General features: G+C 37.4%; 1 protein-coding gene across 1 annotated transcript in view; it reads right to left on the reverse strand.

Moving 5' to 3' along the window:
• Nucleotides 1-12,494, reverse strand: part of lrfn1 (leucine rich repeat and fibronectin type III domain containing 1) — a 162,272-nt gene extending 149,778 nt beyond the window's left edge. The window contains exon 1 of the mRNA XM_084127503.1: nt 11,511-12,494. The gene's annotated coding sequence lies outside the window, so the exon portion shown is untranslated. The remainder of the gene's footprint in view (nt 1-11,510) is intronic.
• Between the last annotated feature and the right edge of the window lie 5,460 nt (nt 12,495-17,954).

Genomic DNA, 17,954 nt, shown 5'->3' on the forward strand with positions numbered 1-17,954 from the left:
AGATGGAGGTTGAGCCGGACTTACACACTCGCCAAACACACCGATCCGCGAGAGAACAGACTGTCTGCATGTAGGACACTTTATGCATATCATCTGCCACTCATATGACACTCGTTCTCATCCCTAAATGACTTAAATTTAGAGACGCTTTCGATGCAAATGAGGAATGTAATTAATATTTCTTAAAACAAGAGCTCTTGAGTAATAATTTGGGTTTCATGGGAATTAATTGAAGGATCTGCTGCTAATTCACTCCTTGAGCGCCTGGGTTTATAATGCGATGAAGGGATGAAAGATTTAAAATGAAATGAGTATTTTCTAGCCTGAAGTGGAAGGAGGTGTCTCATCTTCTGAGGATGAACCTGAACTGACCCCAAACCAGCGCCTTCAAAACAATAAAACTGAAAATTAAATTGTGTGTGTTGTAGGAGAACTGTCATTTTCTTTTCATTACTTCAAATCAAATCAAGTATATTTGTATAGCGCTTTTCACAATACAGATTGTATCAAAGCAGGTTCACAGTATTAAATTAAAATAAAATAATACAACAAGGTTTGTTTCTAGTGGAATTTATTGATTGATAAAATAAAATTAAATATCCCCAAAATATCCCCAACTGAGCAAGCCAAAGGCAACAGTGGCAAGGAACCGAAAAAACTCCATCAGGTGACCTAATGGTGTCCTAAAACTCCATCAAGTGACCTAATAGAGAAAAAAAAACCTTGGGAGAACCCAGGCTCAGTCGGGGGCCAGTTCTCCTCTGGCATTTATGAACTAGAGGCCGGATTGTAGTTTGAACTGTAAGATTAACAATATTATATGAATGCCTGGCTGAAAAGATGCGTCTTTAATCTAGTTTTAAACTGGGAGAACGAGTCTGAGCAACGAACAGTATCAGGAAGGCTATTCCAGAGTTTTGGAGCCAAATGTGAAAATGCTCTCCCTCCTTTGGTGGATCTGGATATCCTAGGTATGACCAAAAGCCTCGAATTTATTGATCTTAAAGAGCGCGATGGATTATAGGGCGATAGAAGATCCGTTAAATAGACTGGAGCTAAGCCGTTTAGGGCTTTATAAGTCAGTAGCAATACCTTATAATTAATACGGAACTTTATAGGTAGCCAATGTAGTGATGATAAAATCGGTGTTATATGATCATATTTTCTTGATCTAGTAAGAACTCTAGCAGCTGCATTTTGGACTAACTGTAGCTTGTTTATTGAGGATGCAGGACAACCAGCTAATAAAGCATTACAGTAATCTAGTCTCGAGGTCATGAATGCATGAACTAACTTTTCTGCATCAGAAACTGATAGCATATTACGTAGCTTAGCAATGTTTCTAAGGTGGAAAAAGGCTGTTTTTGTAACATATGAAATATGATTTTCAAAAGACAGGTTACAATCGAGTATAACACCCAGGTCTTTTACTGTAGAGGATAAAGTAACAGGACATCCTACGATGTCAAAGTTGTAGTGTGAGAGGTTTTGTGGGCGGTTTTTAGAACCGATGATTAGTACCTCTGTCTTGTCTGGATTTAATAAAAGAAAATTACGCGTCATCCAATCTTTTATATCTTTAACACACTCTGTCAATTTGGATAATTTAGCGTTTTCATCCGGCCGTGATGAAATATAGATTTGAGTGTCATCAGCATAACAATGGAAACTAATTCCATGTTTCCTTATAATATTTCCATTACTTCTGTCTGTCTTAATGTTTTCCTTCAGTCTCATTAGCAGGCAGGTTCAACTCTCGCTGTGACTTTATGATGTTATTCGGGCCGTGTCAGATATATAATAATATAATAATCCTGGTTCATTACTTCAGGAGGGGTTTGTCCTCTATCATCTAATGGTGCTACACAATCCTTCCTCGGTTCCCGTCGCTCTCTCTCTCTCTCTCTCTTACCCCATTTACACCAAAATGAGGTAGTGAAATTCTCTCAAAATCAGTCTGATATAAGAAGGGATGCCAATATACATTTTTATTGTGTTCATCACATTTAGCTGCTTTTTAAACATGCGCTACGGAGGATTTTCTGGGTAAAAAAGAACAAAATTCCATTATTAAGCCAATACACAAATTTACTACAGTAAGCCTACAACGATTTATATTTTAAGTAAGAAATTTCATGTAAAGAAAACAGGGTTCAGCTACTATTGGTATGTGAGATACTTCCCTAAACAAATATATTGAGTATGCTTTCTTCTAACCGTCAGTGGGTGTACAATGACAGATCGAGTATATATACACATCAAACCGTCAGATTCATCCTACATCTTATGTTTCAACCTCTGAAAGCGACTGAGAAGCCAAAGTGAAAGAGAAAACTAAACAACAGACAGCGGAAATTAATCCAACAGTGCTCTCACTCACAAAACAACTACTGTATCCATCTATCTATCTATCTATCTAGGTTTGATTTATAAATAAATGATCCATTAAGAGGGTCTGTCTCCATCATTTACTGTTAAACGGCAGCTTGGCTAGGGACCTTTGTGTGTGTGAGTGAGAATGTGTGTGAGAGTGTGTGTGTGTGTGTGTGTGTGTGTGTGTGTGTGTGTGTGTGTGTGTGTGTGTGTGTGTGTGTGTGTGTGTGTTGATTAGTTCCAATCACTGAACACGTTTACATGCACACCAGTACACTGATAACTCACGGAAAATGTTCTTACTGAAATCACATGTTGTCCGGGTTTACATGCAAACCAATAACCGTCGATAGTGACGTCAAAACGTAACAATTTGCGTATCTGACTCCGAGTATTTAATTTGTTTTGTTGTTTGTGATGTTAAATAAAGCATTAAAAACCAAAGAAGGAGTGTTGCAACATGTCAGCGGGAATCTTACGGCTCATATACTCTCCTCTCTCACAGGTACAGATGCAGTGTTGACTGAACCACTTCTACCTCTGCTGAGCGAGATGAGAGCACTTTTAGCATTTTTGGGGTCAACAAAGAGTGAGATTTTGCGATATATTTCCTCGTTCCTTACTGCAAAACGCTCGCTCTGAATGCACTTAAGTCCACAGTAAGAACATGTTCCTGTCACATATCACATACACACTTCAGTAAGCCGGCAGAGAGCAGGTTAATGCGTTTACATGCCGGGAGAAATCGGCGTAAGGGGCAAAAACGTAGCCGTGTCGACCGCTTTATGCTTAAGGCGAGACACTACAGGTGAATAGGGTAAAATTTTAACTTTTAACTTTTAACTTTTCCTCAGTTGATTACTTACACAAGTATAAAAAAAAAGTATTACAAGTTTTAGAAATTTGTATGTTTAATTATGCAAATTAGGCATTATCTCATTAAATATGCACGATTTTGCATATATTTTCGGTAGATAGATCTGAACATATGATAAAGCCAGGTGCAAAATTAGTTTTTCATTTTGTTTACACACAAGATGGAAAAAACATTTCAGAGGGATTTCAGGATATATGCTTTCATTACCTAGGAAATCAAAATATACTGTCCATAGCCTTAACAAATCGATTTTCGCCATATTTTTTTGATTAAAATGTCACATAAATCTGGCCAGGAATGATTTATTAACAAATCCCTCTGAGAATATCTTCAGAATACTGCTAAGTGTATAACTGGAAAGTTTGGTGTACACAGGCTGAGATGTTTTTGCATGCCGTGTCTCGCCTTAAGCCGTTTATGACTTTACTCCGATAAAGGAAAACATGTTATCGCGTTTACATGATCACGTGCATTGTCTGCTTATTTGGCATAGACAGGTTAAGAACGTGCACGTAAACACAATCAGTTTCAAATGTTCAGTTTCAAACTCCAACCTTCTAATGTTCTGACGACGGATGTATAAAATGAACATATTTAATGAATTGCATGTTGATGCTTTCCCTTTGACAGACCTAGTAACTAAATAACCTGTTTTGCAAACATACCTTGCTCACCGTGGTTTTGAGTTCACATTTTACCATCCTAACAGTGTAATTGAACCCACCAGGATGGAAACACCAGCTCACGGTCATGGGGAACGGTTCTCTCTCTGTCGCCCCCTTGGGCTTTCAGGCTTTGCTGCGGGAAATAGACGTGTGTCAAGGCGAACGCGAGCTGTTTTTCATCCCTTCACGCTGATTTCCACATGAATGGCATCTTTGACAGGCATGACACACCCTGCGGATTGAAGAGGCTCATGGACAGATTGGTCCTCTCTGTAAACCGCCAAACCCTGACAGCACAACAGTCACGTGACTCCTCACTTTCTCCACATCTCAGTTTCTCCTTATTGGCCTGAAGATCCTGTAGTGCAGGGTGATATGACAGCTTATATACGGTTCAACAGTGTGCATGTCAACCGGAGGTGATTACGCCATACCGTTTATAACACGGTGTGCATTTGGACTGCTTTACATTAAACAACATGGAGTAATGCTAAAAATAAAATATAATTATAAAGTATTTGCAATATTGCATTGCATGAGAACTTAGTTATCCACAAACAGTCATTAAGAGATGATTATTAAAATTAGTGCTGGGCAACGATTAATCAAAGTAAATTAAAAGTTTGTTTTTACATAATATATGTGTGTGATGTGTGTGTGTGTGTGTGTATCTATATATATATATATATATATATAATATAAAATATAAATTATGTATAAATATATATACAAATATTTCTTAAATATATACATGCATGTGTGTGTGTATTTATATATACTAAATAATTATACACAGTACACACACATGTATTATGTAAACACAAACTTTTATTTTGGATGCGATTAATCATTGCACAGCACTAATTAAAATAGAAACCATTATTGCATTAAATTTACAGCAAACACATCTAATACTGGTCTAGTATCATCAATATTTGCGCTCTTTTTCCTAAAAACTTGGATTTAGATTTATCGGCCTAATATCGGTTATCGGCCTTCAAATATAAAAAAATTATCGGTTATCGTTTTTTTCATATCGGTGCATCCCTAAGTAAAGCTAAAAATAAGATATTATTATAAACAATTTGCAGTTTTGCATTGCATGAGATAAAGTAGTTAGTTATCCACAAGCAGTCATTAATAGATGATTATTAAAATATAAACCATTATTGCGTTAAATTTACAGTCAAACCCAAAAATTATTCAGACACTATATATAGCCAAACTTTTGATATTTTTTTACTAGAGGGTGCAGGACACTATAGTTCATTAATGTAAGTGAGGATGGCAAGGTGTCTGAATAAATTTTGGTTTGACTGTAGATACTGTTCCAGTTCCTTCTGACATGAGATCCCGCCCACCACCACCTCTAAGCCAATCACAGGAGATCTGTCAGAAGTCCGTGGCGCGTGACCGATCCGTCGCATCAAGAGGTGAAGCTCCTGCCCCGTTCAACACCGCTTTTCAAAGGGTTCATCTGCAAACAGCTCATCAATTTCTGTGGCTTTTTTCCATCTTAATGAGATGTGCGCTCTGCCAGCGCCTCAGGAAAAACTCAGAAGTGTGTCCCACAGAAGTTTTAAATTATTCCTGAAGAGAGGAACCTCTGAAGCAGAACATGTAGCTTCCCTCGGCGTCCGCGACAGGGACTGACAGCACGCGGGTTATCAACCCACTGCAGACTTCTGTTCAAGCCATGGGGGAATTTTAAAAGGATGCGCTCAGAATATGGAAAAGGCCTCGGCTATCTGTCTCTGCAAAACAACTGTTCACCCGCCACGATTAAGACGGAAGTGTGGTAAACGGCTGGCGGCCATCTGATCCCTCTCTGTCAAACTGCTCTCCATATGCTATTACACGGCTAATGCTGCATGCTAACGCAGGCCGCGGGATTTATCTGATATTATCTCACTCTTATCCGCCGCTAAAAGCGATTTTCACCCTTGCACAAAGAAGCTTATAGTGTTCTCTGATACATCATCAGCCAATAACCAACACAGATAGACGACTCCCCTTTAGACAGAGACACGAATATAAAAGACTATAATCGCTGAATTATGACCTCTACTTCAAACCAGACCTGGAAAAATAACTCATGTGCTTCACTGTGTCCAACATACCAAATATCATGCCAAACAAATGTCAGAATTTTAAGGTGTTTTGATTGAATCTTCAAGAAGAGACTATTTGTAAATCACTAAATGACTGGTGGAATTAGTGTGTGTGAGTCAACTATTACTATTGCTCATATTGAGGGTTAGTGATTTCAACAAACTCTTACATTCAGCATGGAAATAGAGGCGATAGTTGTGATATTCTTGAGATAAATGAAAATCTGCATTCTGCTCAAGTTAATGCCGGATGATTTATTATGTTTAATCTCTAATCTACGATTTAACACGATTTAGGGGTAAAATCACACCCTATATATTGTATTGTTATATATTGTAGTGACAACTCATAAATTAAGATTTACCATCGTATATTCTGCATAATTGGATGTTTTTAAATAAACACTGACAAAAAACTATACAAGTTTTAGGGCTGGATGATATGATGATAAATATAACATTGATATAACTGATCATATGGATTTAGACCTATATTGTATTTATATAAAGCATATTAACAGGCAAATTTGCTTTATGTATTTCCCCAGCGTTGAAATCAGGCCCATATACAGTAAATGTCAGGAAACATGATTCCTGCTGCATGTCAATATCCATGATCACTGGATCTTTGGTAAGGAACACTATATCGAGTCCAACCTTTAGTTTAAACTGATAATCGTTTGTTTTACTGGCGTTTTCGCAGTTTCCTCTATTAAATCCAGTCACACACCAGCTCTTCTGACACTCGGTCAGGGAAATGACGTCAATGCAAACCCTCTATTGGATGTGTAACCTTGTCTAATTCTAATTGTCTTTAATGTTATTGTTTGCTTTCTATTCTTGCACATCAGGTGGTCAGACCCTGACGTAATGCATATATACTCTTTAAAATATAACCCTTTAAATCAGGAAATATGCGCCAGAATAACATGACACCATTGTTTTATCATATCTAATGACTGTAAACTATCTGTGATGAACTGTACATCAATAAATCACAACAATCCCGTGCTACGGTTCCTGTCATTGATACAAGCTACAGTTAATTTACGCTACTATTTGACGCTTCCGCTTTTCGCACGCACAAGTGTGATAAAGGCCCACTAAATATGAGAGAATAGTTTCTATATTAGTGTGAATTTTCACTTCAAATCATCAGTTCATGGGCTGTAATGATTCAGGTGCTCATTAAGATGTGATCTAACATCCGTCTGACACCAGATAAGAAAAACCCTGCTTAATTAGACCAAACCTGAGAGAAATACAAGCCTGCACTGACACAAGCTAACCAGCAACTCCATTAGTGCTGCTGACAGTCTCTATGATACACAAACGCTCAGTTATTTCACACTTACATAAGGCGGTAGACCAGGAGACATGGCAAAAACATGCCGTGTCTGAGTGAAACATGATCAGCGTTATTAAGCCCAGCGGCTGTTTGCGTAACCGCGACCAGAACAGAATTATTATCTTTTCCATAACCAGCCCAGAGCATTCTACTTATCATTAGACTAAATCTAATATGTGCGCCGGTGAATGGGATAATCCATATCATCAGCATAAACCATTTACTACCTACAGTGCATCACCCGTCCTGTGAGGATCCAGACACAGGACGGGGACCAAAGCATCGCTCAGATCGCCAAGAGCTGTTTCTATCCGCATGAATTAAACATTCAGGCCGTAATCCAGCTGTCACTAATCACAATGTCAGTGTGTGTGTGTGTGTGTGTGTGTGTGTGTGTGTTGCATTTGAGAGATCAAGATGTGCAGAACATGGATTAGTTGGATCTTCTGGAGTCTCGTGTCGCAGCTGTAGAATCGGTGAATTCATCTGTTTCGCTTCTGAACAGGCAACCAATCACAATCAAGCCCTACGTCATGTGATCGTTACTCTTTGAAATTCGGTGGCGGCTGAACAAATGGCACATTTCATCAGGCTTCTGTTTACATGGTAATTATGGTATTACAATAATAGAGCCCTCACACATCATTTCTCACGCTGGGTTACAGGAAAGAGTCATCAGAGAGAGGACGTGTGCTGCTGCCGGGTTTAACGCGTGTGTGTGTGAGGGATAATGTTATTTGTAAAGATAAACAGGTGGGTTGAAAGAGACGGTCAGTGGGCAGCAGACACACAGGTCTCATCAGTCTAACACACACATTCAACACAGAAATCTAAAGGCAGACATACTGTAAACTTCCATTGCTTTTATATAGTCAATTACTACAGGTTAATCTTCACACTAACCCTAACAGATGACCCTAACCTACCTGATGGATGGATGGACGGATGGACGGATGGATGGATGGACGGATGGACGGACGGACGGACGGATGGATAGATAGTTGGGTAAATTGGATGGATGGATGGATGGATGGATGGATAGATAGATAGATAGATAGTTGGGTGGATGGATGGATGGATGGATGGATGGATGGATGGATGGATGGATGGATAGATAGATAGATAGATGGGTAGATGGGTAGATTGGATGGATGGATGGATAGATAGATAGATAGTTGGGTAGATTGGATGGATGGATGGATGGATGGATGGATGGATGGATGGATGGATGGATGGACAGATGGATGGATGGATGGATGGATGGATGGATAGATAGATAGATAGTTGGGTAGATTGGATGGATGGATGGATGGATGGATGGATGGATGGATGGATGGATGGACAGATGGATGGATGGATAGATGGATGGATAGTTGGGTAGATTGGATGGATGGATATTTTAAAAAGTTCAAAGCTATTTGCTTGTGGACAAAACCCTATTTATTTAGAGAATATGATATTTTAATTGGTTTATTGATGACCTCTGACTTTTTCAGTGGCCTTGATTCCTGAAGTATTCTTTCTTCCCATTCATTATCTCCACAGGGATTTAAAAAATCTTAAATAATGAGATCTAAGCCTTGAACAAACAGCCTGTGAGATGAATCACAACATTACAACATTTGATTTGAAGCAAAATTATATGAAAATTGGGGAAAAGAAAGACAAAAGTTAGACTTTTATGAGTTATTGAACTACTATCCCATTATGCACTGCGAACAATATAGGCTAATTAAATAAAAATGACCGTAAAATATAAAAATGTATAAATATTTAAGGTTATATTTGTATTAGTAAACATCAATTAAATATTTCTAAAGCTTAGTTGCATGTTAATTTCAACATTTACAACTAATACATTTTTACAATCAATAGGTTGATCTGTTATCAACAATATTTAATGGACCTGAGCCGAAATGAACTAACAATGAACAGTTGTGAACTAACATTAAGAAAGATTTACAAATACTGGAACAAAAAGTATTGCTCATTGCTAGTTAATACTAGTTATTAATTATTGCTAGTTATTTAATGCATTAACTAATGTTCACTAATGGGGCATTATTGTAAAGTGTCACCCTTTTTGCCTGATTGGTCTATATCTCTTCAAGATTATTGGTAGATTACTGTAGTTTTTCATTGAGAATTTGGCTATCAAACACTTTTTTTCTTTTATTAAATCACTCAGACTTGTGGCTTCTACAGAAACATACATCATCACAAACTCAGAGCTCATGGTTGGTTCAAAAATCAATTCCTCCTGGTACCTGTTGGGCTCTATATGAATTCTGATTTGAAAACCAAACTACAGAAGTTAAGAGTCAATCTACTGGATGTATTTCAATAGTTCACCGTTGATGAAAGGCTGCGATTAAACTTAATAACTGTATAGTTAAAATGCGAAGATTAACATTTTAACATTTGAACATTTGAAAGTGAATTAAGACATAAATTTTAGTCTTGTAACTTTATTAATTCTTATTAATTCTTATTATATAAATTAATATTTTTTCTTCACTAATATACTTTATTATTATCATTATTATTCAATGTCATTGGGATCGTAAAGCACCAGTGTGAATGTAATGTGGACTGAGACTCAGATCACAACTAAACAGAGGTTTAAGTCCACATTAAACTCCAGCTACAAAGTGTGAACAAAACAATATTTAGTCTATTTACTTCACATGTCATATGACCAATAACCAAAATTAAATCTTTCTTAATGTTAGTTCACAACTGTTGATTGTTATTTAATTTCGGCTCAGGTCCATTAAATATTGTTGATAACAGATCAACCTATTGATTGTAAAAATGAATTAGTTGTAAATGTTAAAATTAAACAACTGAAATATTAATTTACAATCTCAAGGTTTCATGTTAAATGTATAGTTTATGTCTAAGGGGTTCGGCTTATGACAAAAAAAAGAAAAGAAAGTTTAGGAACCCCTGATATAATGCAATGACATTCATACATTTTATGTGTCCAGTTCAATTCCATTTAGTTCTAGTATGTTGTATTGGCTTTCTCACTGTGTGTGTGTGTGTGTGTGTGTGTGTGTGTGTGTGTGTGTGTGTGCGTGTGTGTGTGTGTGTGTGTGAGTTAGTGAGAGAGTGTGTGTGTGTGTGTGTGTATGTGCGCGCGCGTGTGTGTGTGAGAGAGAGAGAGTGTGTGTGACTATGTGTGTGTGTGTGTGTGTGAGAGAGAGAGAGAGAGAGAGAGAGAGAGAGAGAGAGAGAGAGAGAGAGAGAGAGAGAAGAGTGTGTGTGTGTGTGAGCAAGTGTGTGTGAGTAAGTGAGTTATGTGCCAGTGGCCCCCAGCGGCCGCTGCTCCACTCTCTCTCAGCCGCAGACACACCCCGACAGCGGCTCCGGCTCCGGGACTCGATCTGGACTGCGGAACCGGACCTGTGCGTGTATCTGACCTCAAACATCGTCTTACTGTGGTTTCACTGTGTCCAAAGTCCGATAAACACAGCAATTCAAAACTGTCCTGCTAAAAGAACCGTTCAAAAAAGCAACTTGGCCTCTGCAAACCTCCCTACAGAATATAGCAACATCCCTGCGTCCCACAGCCCAACACTGGCCTTTAAATGAGAAATAAACGGGCCTGTGGATGTAAACGGAAAGTTTAATGACTGTTAATGTCCAGAGGAATTGTTAAGGTCTAGCAGAAGCTGAAAACACAACGCAAGACGGCAAAGGTCCTTCAAGAGGAAGATCAATCAACATTTTCTGACTGACAACAACAGTATAATGTCAAAATCCCATTAGTTATGTTAATCATCACCTCGCTTTAAATTAAAAATGTCGCTCTGCCGTTAATGGGTTTGAAATGCGCAAAGTCCGCATTGAGTATCGAACCAAAGACACTAAAACACGAATTTGTTTTCAATATACCTTTCATATTGCATAGTAATTTGTAAGGTACCAAATCACAAACAAACAATAGCGCATTATTTAATAAATATTTGACCTCTAAGGTTTGATAAGCGTAAATAATGAGCTGGCATTTGAGGAAAAGGAGTGTGATGCTAAATATAGTCCCAAACTGAACGCAAATAATTAAAGTACTGGATCACTGAGTGTGTTGTTCGTTTTCTTATCCCTTAAAATGAAAACAATAAGTGCGTTACCTCCGTCCTGGAGCATCCAAACGCCTCCCAAGTTCAGAGCAGCACAGAAATGTCCGAGATCTTCAGATAGATGATGTCTAAATCTCCTCCTCTGGGGTCCAGAGTCTCGTAACAATATTCTCAATGGGATTAATCTATTCTATAATATATATAAAACGATTAATGTATTGATAAAGACCAGGAAATCTCATTCGAATGCAGAATGTGGCGCGAAATCTTAACGGCAATTCTTAACGGTTCTTCACTTCAAACGGCTCCCTCAATTCAAACGATCTTTGATTTGAAATCCCACAACAGACTTTCGGTTCAGCACGATTAATAAAGGCGATTTAATCCAAAACTGGAATTGTTAGCTTCCAAAAACACAGTTAGAATGAGGAATCCTCGAACAATCCAGAAATGTTGATGGTTTACTTCTGACGGAGGTCCAGTCAGACTTTTCACCTCACGTCGGATCGCCTCAGACGAAACACAGTGACTGAGGAAAAAACAGTCCGATATCGACGTATTTAGTGCATGAACACGAAAATAACACCATTTGAGGGGAAATGCGGATACAATCCACTCGGATAGAGAACGAGGGCATGAAAAAAGACGCAAAGGACAAAGCGTCTATTCACACCGGCGCTATTTCCCTCAGAAAAGCCCATCCAGTTTGCTCAGCATAGAGATACATTTTCCAACATTTCTCCAAATGCAGCTCGCAGTTTCGTTATCATAGATCCAGTGTCCAAAGCAGAAGGGATCCCACCCACGTTTATTTCATATGCGCATTTTTTTTCTTCTTCCAAACGGAATCCTGCGGGAAACGGACGCAGAAACCGAATTAAAAACATTTGGCACCGCGTTGGACTCGCTGATGTATTGCTCTACTCCTCATGAAGAGCATCTGCGTGTCCCTCCCTCTCCTCGGTAACAGTCCACTCACGGAGAGCTGAACACAACACTGCTCTGTGTGTGTATGTGTGTGTAGTGTAGCGTAGTGTGCGAGAGGACGAGGGGTGGATTTGCACACGTGCCAATAGCGGATTTTCACCTGCCGATTCCACATGCTTTACCTGCACATAGTTTAGAAAATGTTTAGAAATGAGTCAGGGCCAGGATTAATTAACATTATCAAAACAAACTGTTCACCGCACGATCACTCTGCATTGTCACCCCAACCATGGTTTAACGGTAACACTTTACAATAAGGTTCATTAGTCAACATTAGTTAACTACCTTGGGTAACATGAACTAATAATGAAAAATACTTCTACAGCATTTATTAATCTTAGTAAATATTAATGTCAATATTTACTAATACATTATTAAAATCAAAGGTTGTATTTGATTGAATTAGTTGATTGCATTAAGGTTGCATAGTTAATGCACTGTGAACTAACATGAACAAACAATGAACAGCTGTATGTTTATTAACTAACATTAACAAAGATGAACTAATACAGTAACACATTTATTGCTCATTGTTAGTTAATACATTAATTTTAACTAATGAACCTTATTGTAAAGTGTCACTGCTAGTAAAACCATAGTAACTACAAAATGAATCATGGTTTTCTTTCTTTCTTTCTTTCTTTCTTTCTTTCTTTCTTTCTTTCTTTCTTGTGTTTATATAGCACAATTCATTGCAACTGCAGTTGCACCAATGTGCTTTCCAGAGATAATAAAATATAAATAAATACATAGACAACACAAAAACAACATAAAACAACAACAGAGAATTTTGACTCAACGCCCAGAGGAATTAAAAGCCTGAGTTAATAGATGAGTTTTTAACAATGATTTAAAACTCGAAATAGTCTGAGCCAATCTGATGTGAACGGCTAACAAATTCCAAAGTTTCCAAAATTCCAATGGTTTTACTGCAATATCCAAGGTTTAACCATGGTTTGTGTAATAAAACAATAGTAACTAAATGTTTTTTGTAGTAAAACCATAGTAACTACAAAATTAACCATGGTTTTACTACAGTAACAATTATTTATCTAGTTTTTGTAGAAAACCATAGTAACTGCAAAACTGACCATTGTTTTACTACGGTACCTATATATAAACTACGGATTTAATTATTTCTTACTTTTAAAAACTAAGGCTGTCAATAGATTAATCATAATTAATCTGATGATGTCTGAAAATGAAACAATAATCAAATCAAATTTGGCAAATGTGTTAATTTTTTGTCAGTTATTACACAAATAACATTATAAAACACAGCTTTGATCACAGGAATAAATTATATTTTAAAATATATTGAATTAGAAGAAAGTTATTTTAAACTGTAGCAATGTTTCACAGTATTACTTTTTTCTGTATACTTTGGATCAAATAAATGAAGCCTGGGTAAGCAGAAGAAAAAATATATAGTATATATTGTGACAGTTTATTTGGACCATAGCTTATGTACTATTTGTCATACAAACAAAATGATAACTATTTATTATTTAAAAAAATGTTTAGCCTATGAACTATTACGTAAAAAGGGGGATGGGGCTAGTTGTCACACTTCTCTGGATAGGGTTGGGTTTTAAAGCCCATATTTATGGACATAAACCTTAAAGTCATGTCAGTGGAAAATCTGTGGCAACATACCCCCATATGAAAAAACATGAAAGCTTGTTTCCGCCACAGAAAAATGCATAGTAAAAGATATTTGCAACTTTTTATCTCACAATTGCGAGTTTACATCTTTTTTTTGTTGTTGACTTTTTTCTCAGAATTGCGAGATGTAGACTTGCAATTGTGAGAAAAAAAAGCCTGAACTGAGTGATATAAAGTAGTAAATGCGTGTTATAAAGTCAGAATCGTGAGATATAAACTCAAAATTGTGAGAAAGTGTCAGAATTGCGTGATATGTAATTCGCAATTGCGAGAAAAAGCCAAAATTGTGAGATATAAACTCATAATTGTGAGAAATAAAATCAGAATTGCAAATTTATAATTGAAAGTTTATATCTCACAATTCTAACTTTTTTATCATGCAATTCTGACTTTTCTTCACAATAACGAGTTTATATCACGCAATTCAGACTTTTTTTCTCGCAATTGCATGTTTATATCTTGCAATTCTGACTTCAGATCTCACAATTCTGACTTTTTCTCGCAGTTGCGAGTTTCTCGCAATTCTGACTTGATGAAGTCGCAATGACCTTTTTTATTTTTTATTCTGTGGCGGAAACAAGCTTCCATAGGAAGCCGTTATATGGGGTAAGTTGTCACAATGGGAGTCTGCCATTAAATAGCATTCAGCCTAGATATTTGTAATGGATTTTCAGCCTAGATATTTGTAATGGATTTTCAATCAATTTAAACATCAACTCCGTCACCCAAACTGTAAAATAAAAATGTTACCACCCTGCATATGCTAAACACAGTAACTACACTAACATTGAACACTAAATCTGCAATATTTTTCATATTAAGTTAGTGCTGTCTGTCAGTAGAAATCCAGTTTAAAGCAATGTGTCTTTGGAAAAGGGGGTCACATGTGTAGTGTCCTTATGATTGGCCATTTTAACATGAGCACATTTGTGCTCCACGGTTCTCTGTTCTCTGAACCTCAAGCCTGAGCGAGACGTGAGCAAGATTTTTAATGAAAGCTTCCCTCCACTTCAAAGACGGCTGCAGAGACGCTGCTACTGCTTAATATTACATAAAAACTCATATAGAAGAGTTAAGGTCATGTACACGATGAGCTGAAGTGTAAAAGTATTAAAACACTTGTGCTAAACTAGTTGTATAAAGGATTATAATAAATATAACTAGTTTATAAAAGCTAGTGTTGCTTTATAAAACATTACACTTCACTTGGGTTTACTTAATAGTTTAATGTAAATTACCAAGATGCATTAGCCAAAACAACATTTCTCAGTTTCATTTATGGAACTTGAAGCACAAATATAACAAAAATGAAGTTTTTTTTTTTTTTTTACATGCATGGTTTTGTTATAAATGATAATCAATTACAAAATTCTGCAATGCATGCATTTTCATTGCCAATTCAATGCATTTTGATGCATGCATGCATTTTACACCCATATTTCTGTTGTTCCTGCAGCGCTAAAATCAGGCAAGAAGCTGAAAATTGCATTGCTGTGTTGAGAACGGGCCGTTGCCTGCGCAGAAGAACAGAACGCAGGAGGTGTGGGAGATTTTGCTGAGTTTTGTGGCTAATGCAGAAACACGCTGTTCTCCCGTCACTCAAACGCCACAGGGATTCACAGATGTGTAGACATATCTAGGCCTCACACAGGGCCGGAGAGTGGGAAAGAGATGAGGTGGGGATATACAGGGAGGACATGCATGTGATGGAACAGAGGGAAAAAAGAGCAAGTATTAGTTTGCGTTTGCTGAAATGTTTCAGCTCTAAGACTCTTTTCAGAAATATGGCATTACAGAAATGTGCGAATAGTTCACAGCTGGGTCACCAGACAATGAACATCAGTGATAAATGACCTTCATACAGCGAGAGCCTGAAACCACCTGGATATGAACAGAAAGGTTCATGAAATAAAATGAAGGGAATAGATTTGAGACTCAGTAATATTTCTGCATTGCTAAACACTCTTTGCTTCGTAATTGTCGAATTTTGCAAACACGGTTATTGAACTGAACTGAATCAACATTACACTTATTCGAGCTGAATAATGACACTATTGTCTGATTTACAACATAAATTAAATCTCATATTTGATGAAGTTAGATTAATTGATTTTTTCTTTTATTACTGTGAATCTGTATGGTATTAACCGCTTGGATTTGCTTCCAAATTCAAACACACGAGTTGTTCTTTGAAACATCTGGAATGCAAATTCAATCTGAAAATCAGGTTCAATCTTCAATTCAACGTTACTCAAAATGATCATATAATTTTGTACCGAAAAAATAGCATTTTCACTAGTGGTCTCAGAATTTGGACCCCACTATATTTAAAGCTGCAGTCCGTAGTTTTTCCTCTTTGTCGCCATCTCTGTTCGAAATCTGCAATTGCAGTTATTCACGTAATTATCAGCTTTACGTGGGTTGTGCCTCGGCACGGCACAGTGCAGATGAACACAATGTTTTGAGGAGGCTGTCAATCACCGCGCTGGCGGTGTGGATACTGGCATTCGCAATCACAGATTCTACTTTTGGGAAGTATGACCAACATAAGAATTTTCACCGGGAAATGTCGTCTGAATAAGCAAGTAACATCCACTTTTGTTCTGACCAACTAAGGGAAAAAAAGCATTGCAGTAAATCACACTGATTAAATCTAACGATCGCGATCGTCAAACCGTGCAAATTAATGTGTATTAGGGTCACCTGTAGTTCAGTAGCCTACTCCGTAACTGTATGAATAAAGCGAACAAGTGCGCTACCGTTACATAATTGAACCATTGAAATGTCTTACCTGTCTAGCAGAAAAAAAAAACATCTCTGCGTCCGTTTTGAACCCCTCCACGCCACCTTTCAAAAGCCCTTCCGATATTATCCTTGTTTTCGCATTGGCCGGTTGCAGTCTCTTTTTTCTGTAGTCACTCCGAAGTCTTTTGCATTTTACAACGTGTGAATTTCCAGTTGTCACTGGTGATTGTCGTTTGAACCTTTCTGGATCCGCCATCAAATTGGAAAGTTTAATTATATCAAGTGCTGTGAGAAAAGGCTATAAATCCCCACCTCCAGCATCCTCACACTCATAGCCGACTAGCCGAGACTCTTCTTTATGTGTACAGATGTGACGTAATGACACAAAGACATGCTCGAATTTCCCGCGGAAATCCACCAGTACCACTGGAGTTAAAAACATTATTACAAGCTCACTGTTTTGAATCGAGCTAAGGCAAGCAGAGAGTTTTGAACACTGGCTAGTTATGTACCTGCTCAAAAATTTATTTTGGATAATTTTCAACCCAACGGACTGCAGCTTTAAACACATACCACAGATGCTCAAGGCCTTCACTAAATTTACTTTATCAAAGCCAGAGAGGATGTCACTGCAGAACGAACTAACTAAACACAATAAATAAATGTGGCATATCTAAAGGAGTATAAGTCTTTGTGAGGCTGTTTTATAATGTCAGCACCATGGAGAGTTCCCTTTCTCGCCGTCAGGACCTTGGACAGCGGATGTTCAATACACAGACAATGCATTCATTTCAATGGCAGATTCTACTCAATAATAGTTTAGTATAATAATAGCCTCCTTTAGAGCTTTAGAAAATCAGGCCAGCATTCAGATTCTTAGACAAAAGCAGAACTTTCCTAACCTGAATGGAAGTCAAGGTCTTGTTAAACGCACATTACTCACACTTACTGACACATTCTCAGTTCATTTTGTTAGATTTTGTCATCTAAACAAACTTTAACTGTGCATATACCTTTATTATGAAACTCACAATAAGACAGATATTAGGAATTCAATGCACCATTATAAATATAAAATATAAATTGAGAAGAAATGTT

This window comes from Abramis brama (assembly GCF_963993115.1).
Source record: "Abramis brama genome assembly, chromosome: 10".
NCBI classification, from domain to species: Eukaryota; Metazoa; Chordata; class Actinopteri; order Cypriniformes; family Leuciscidae; genus Abramis; species Abramis brama.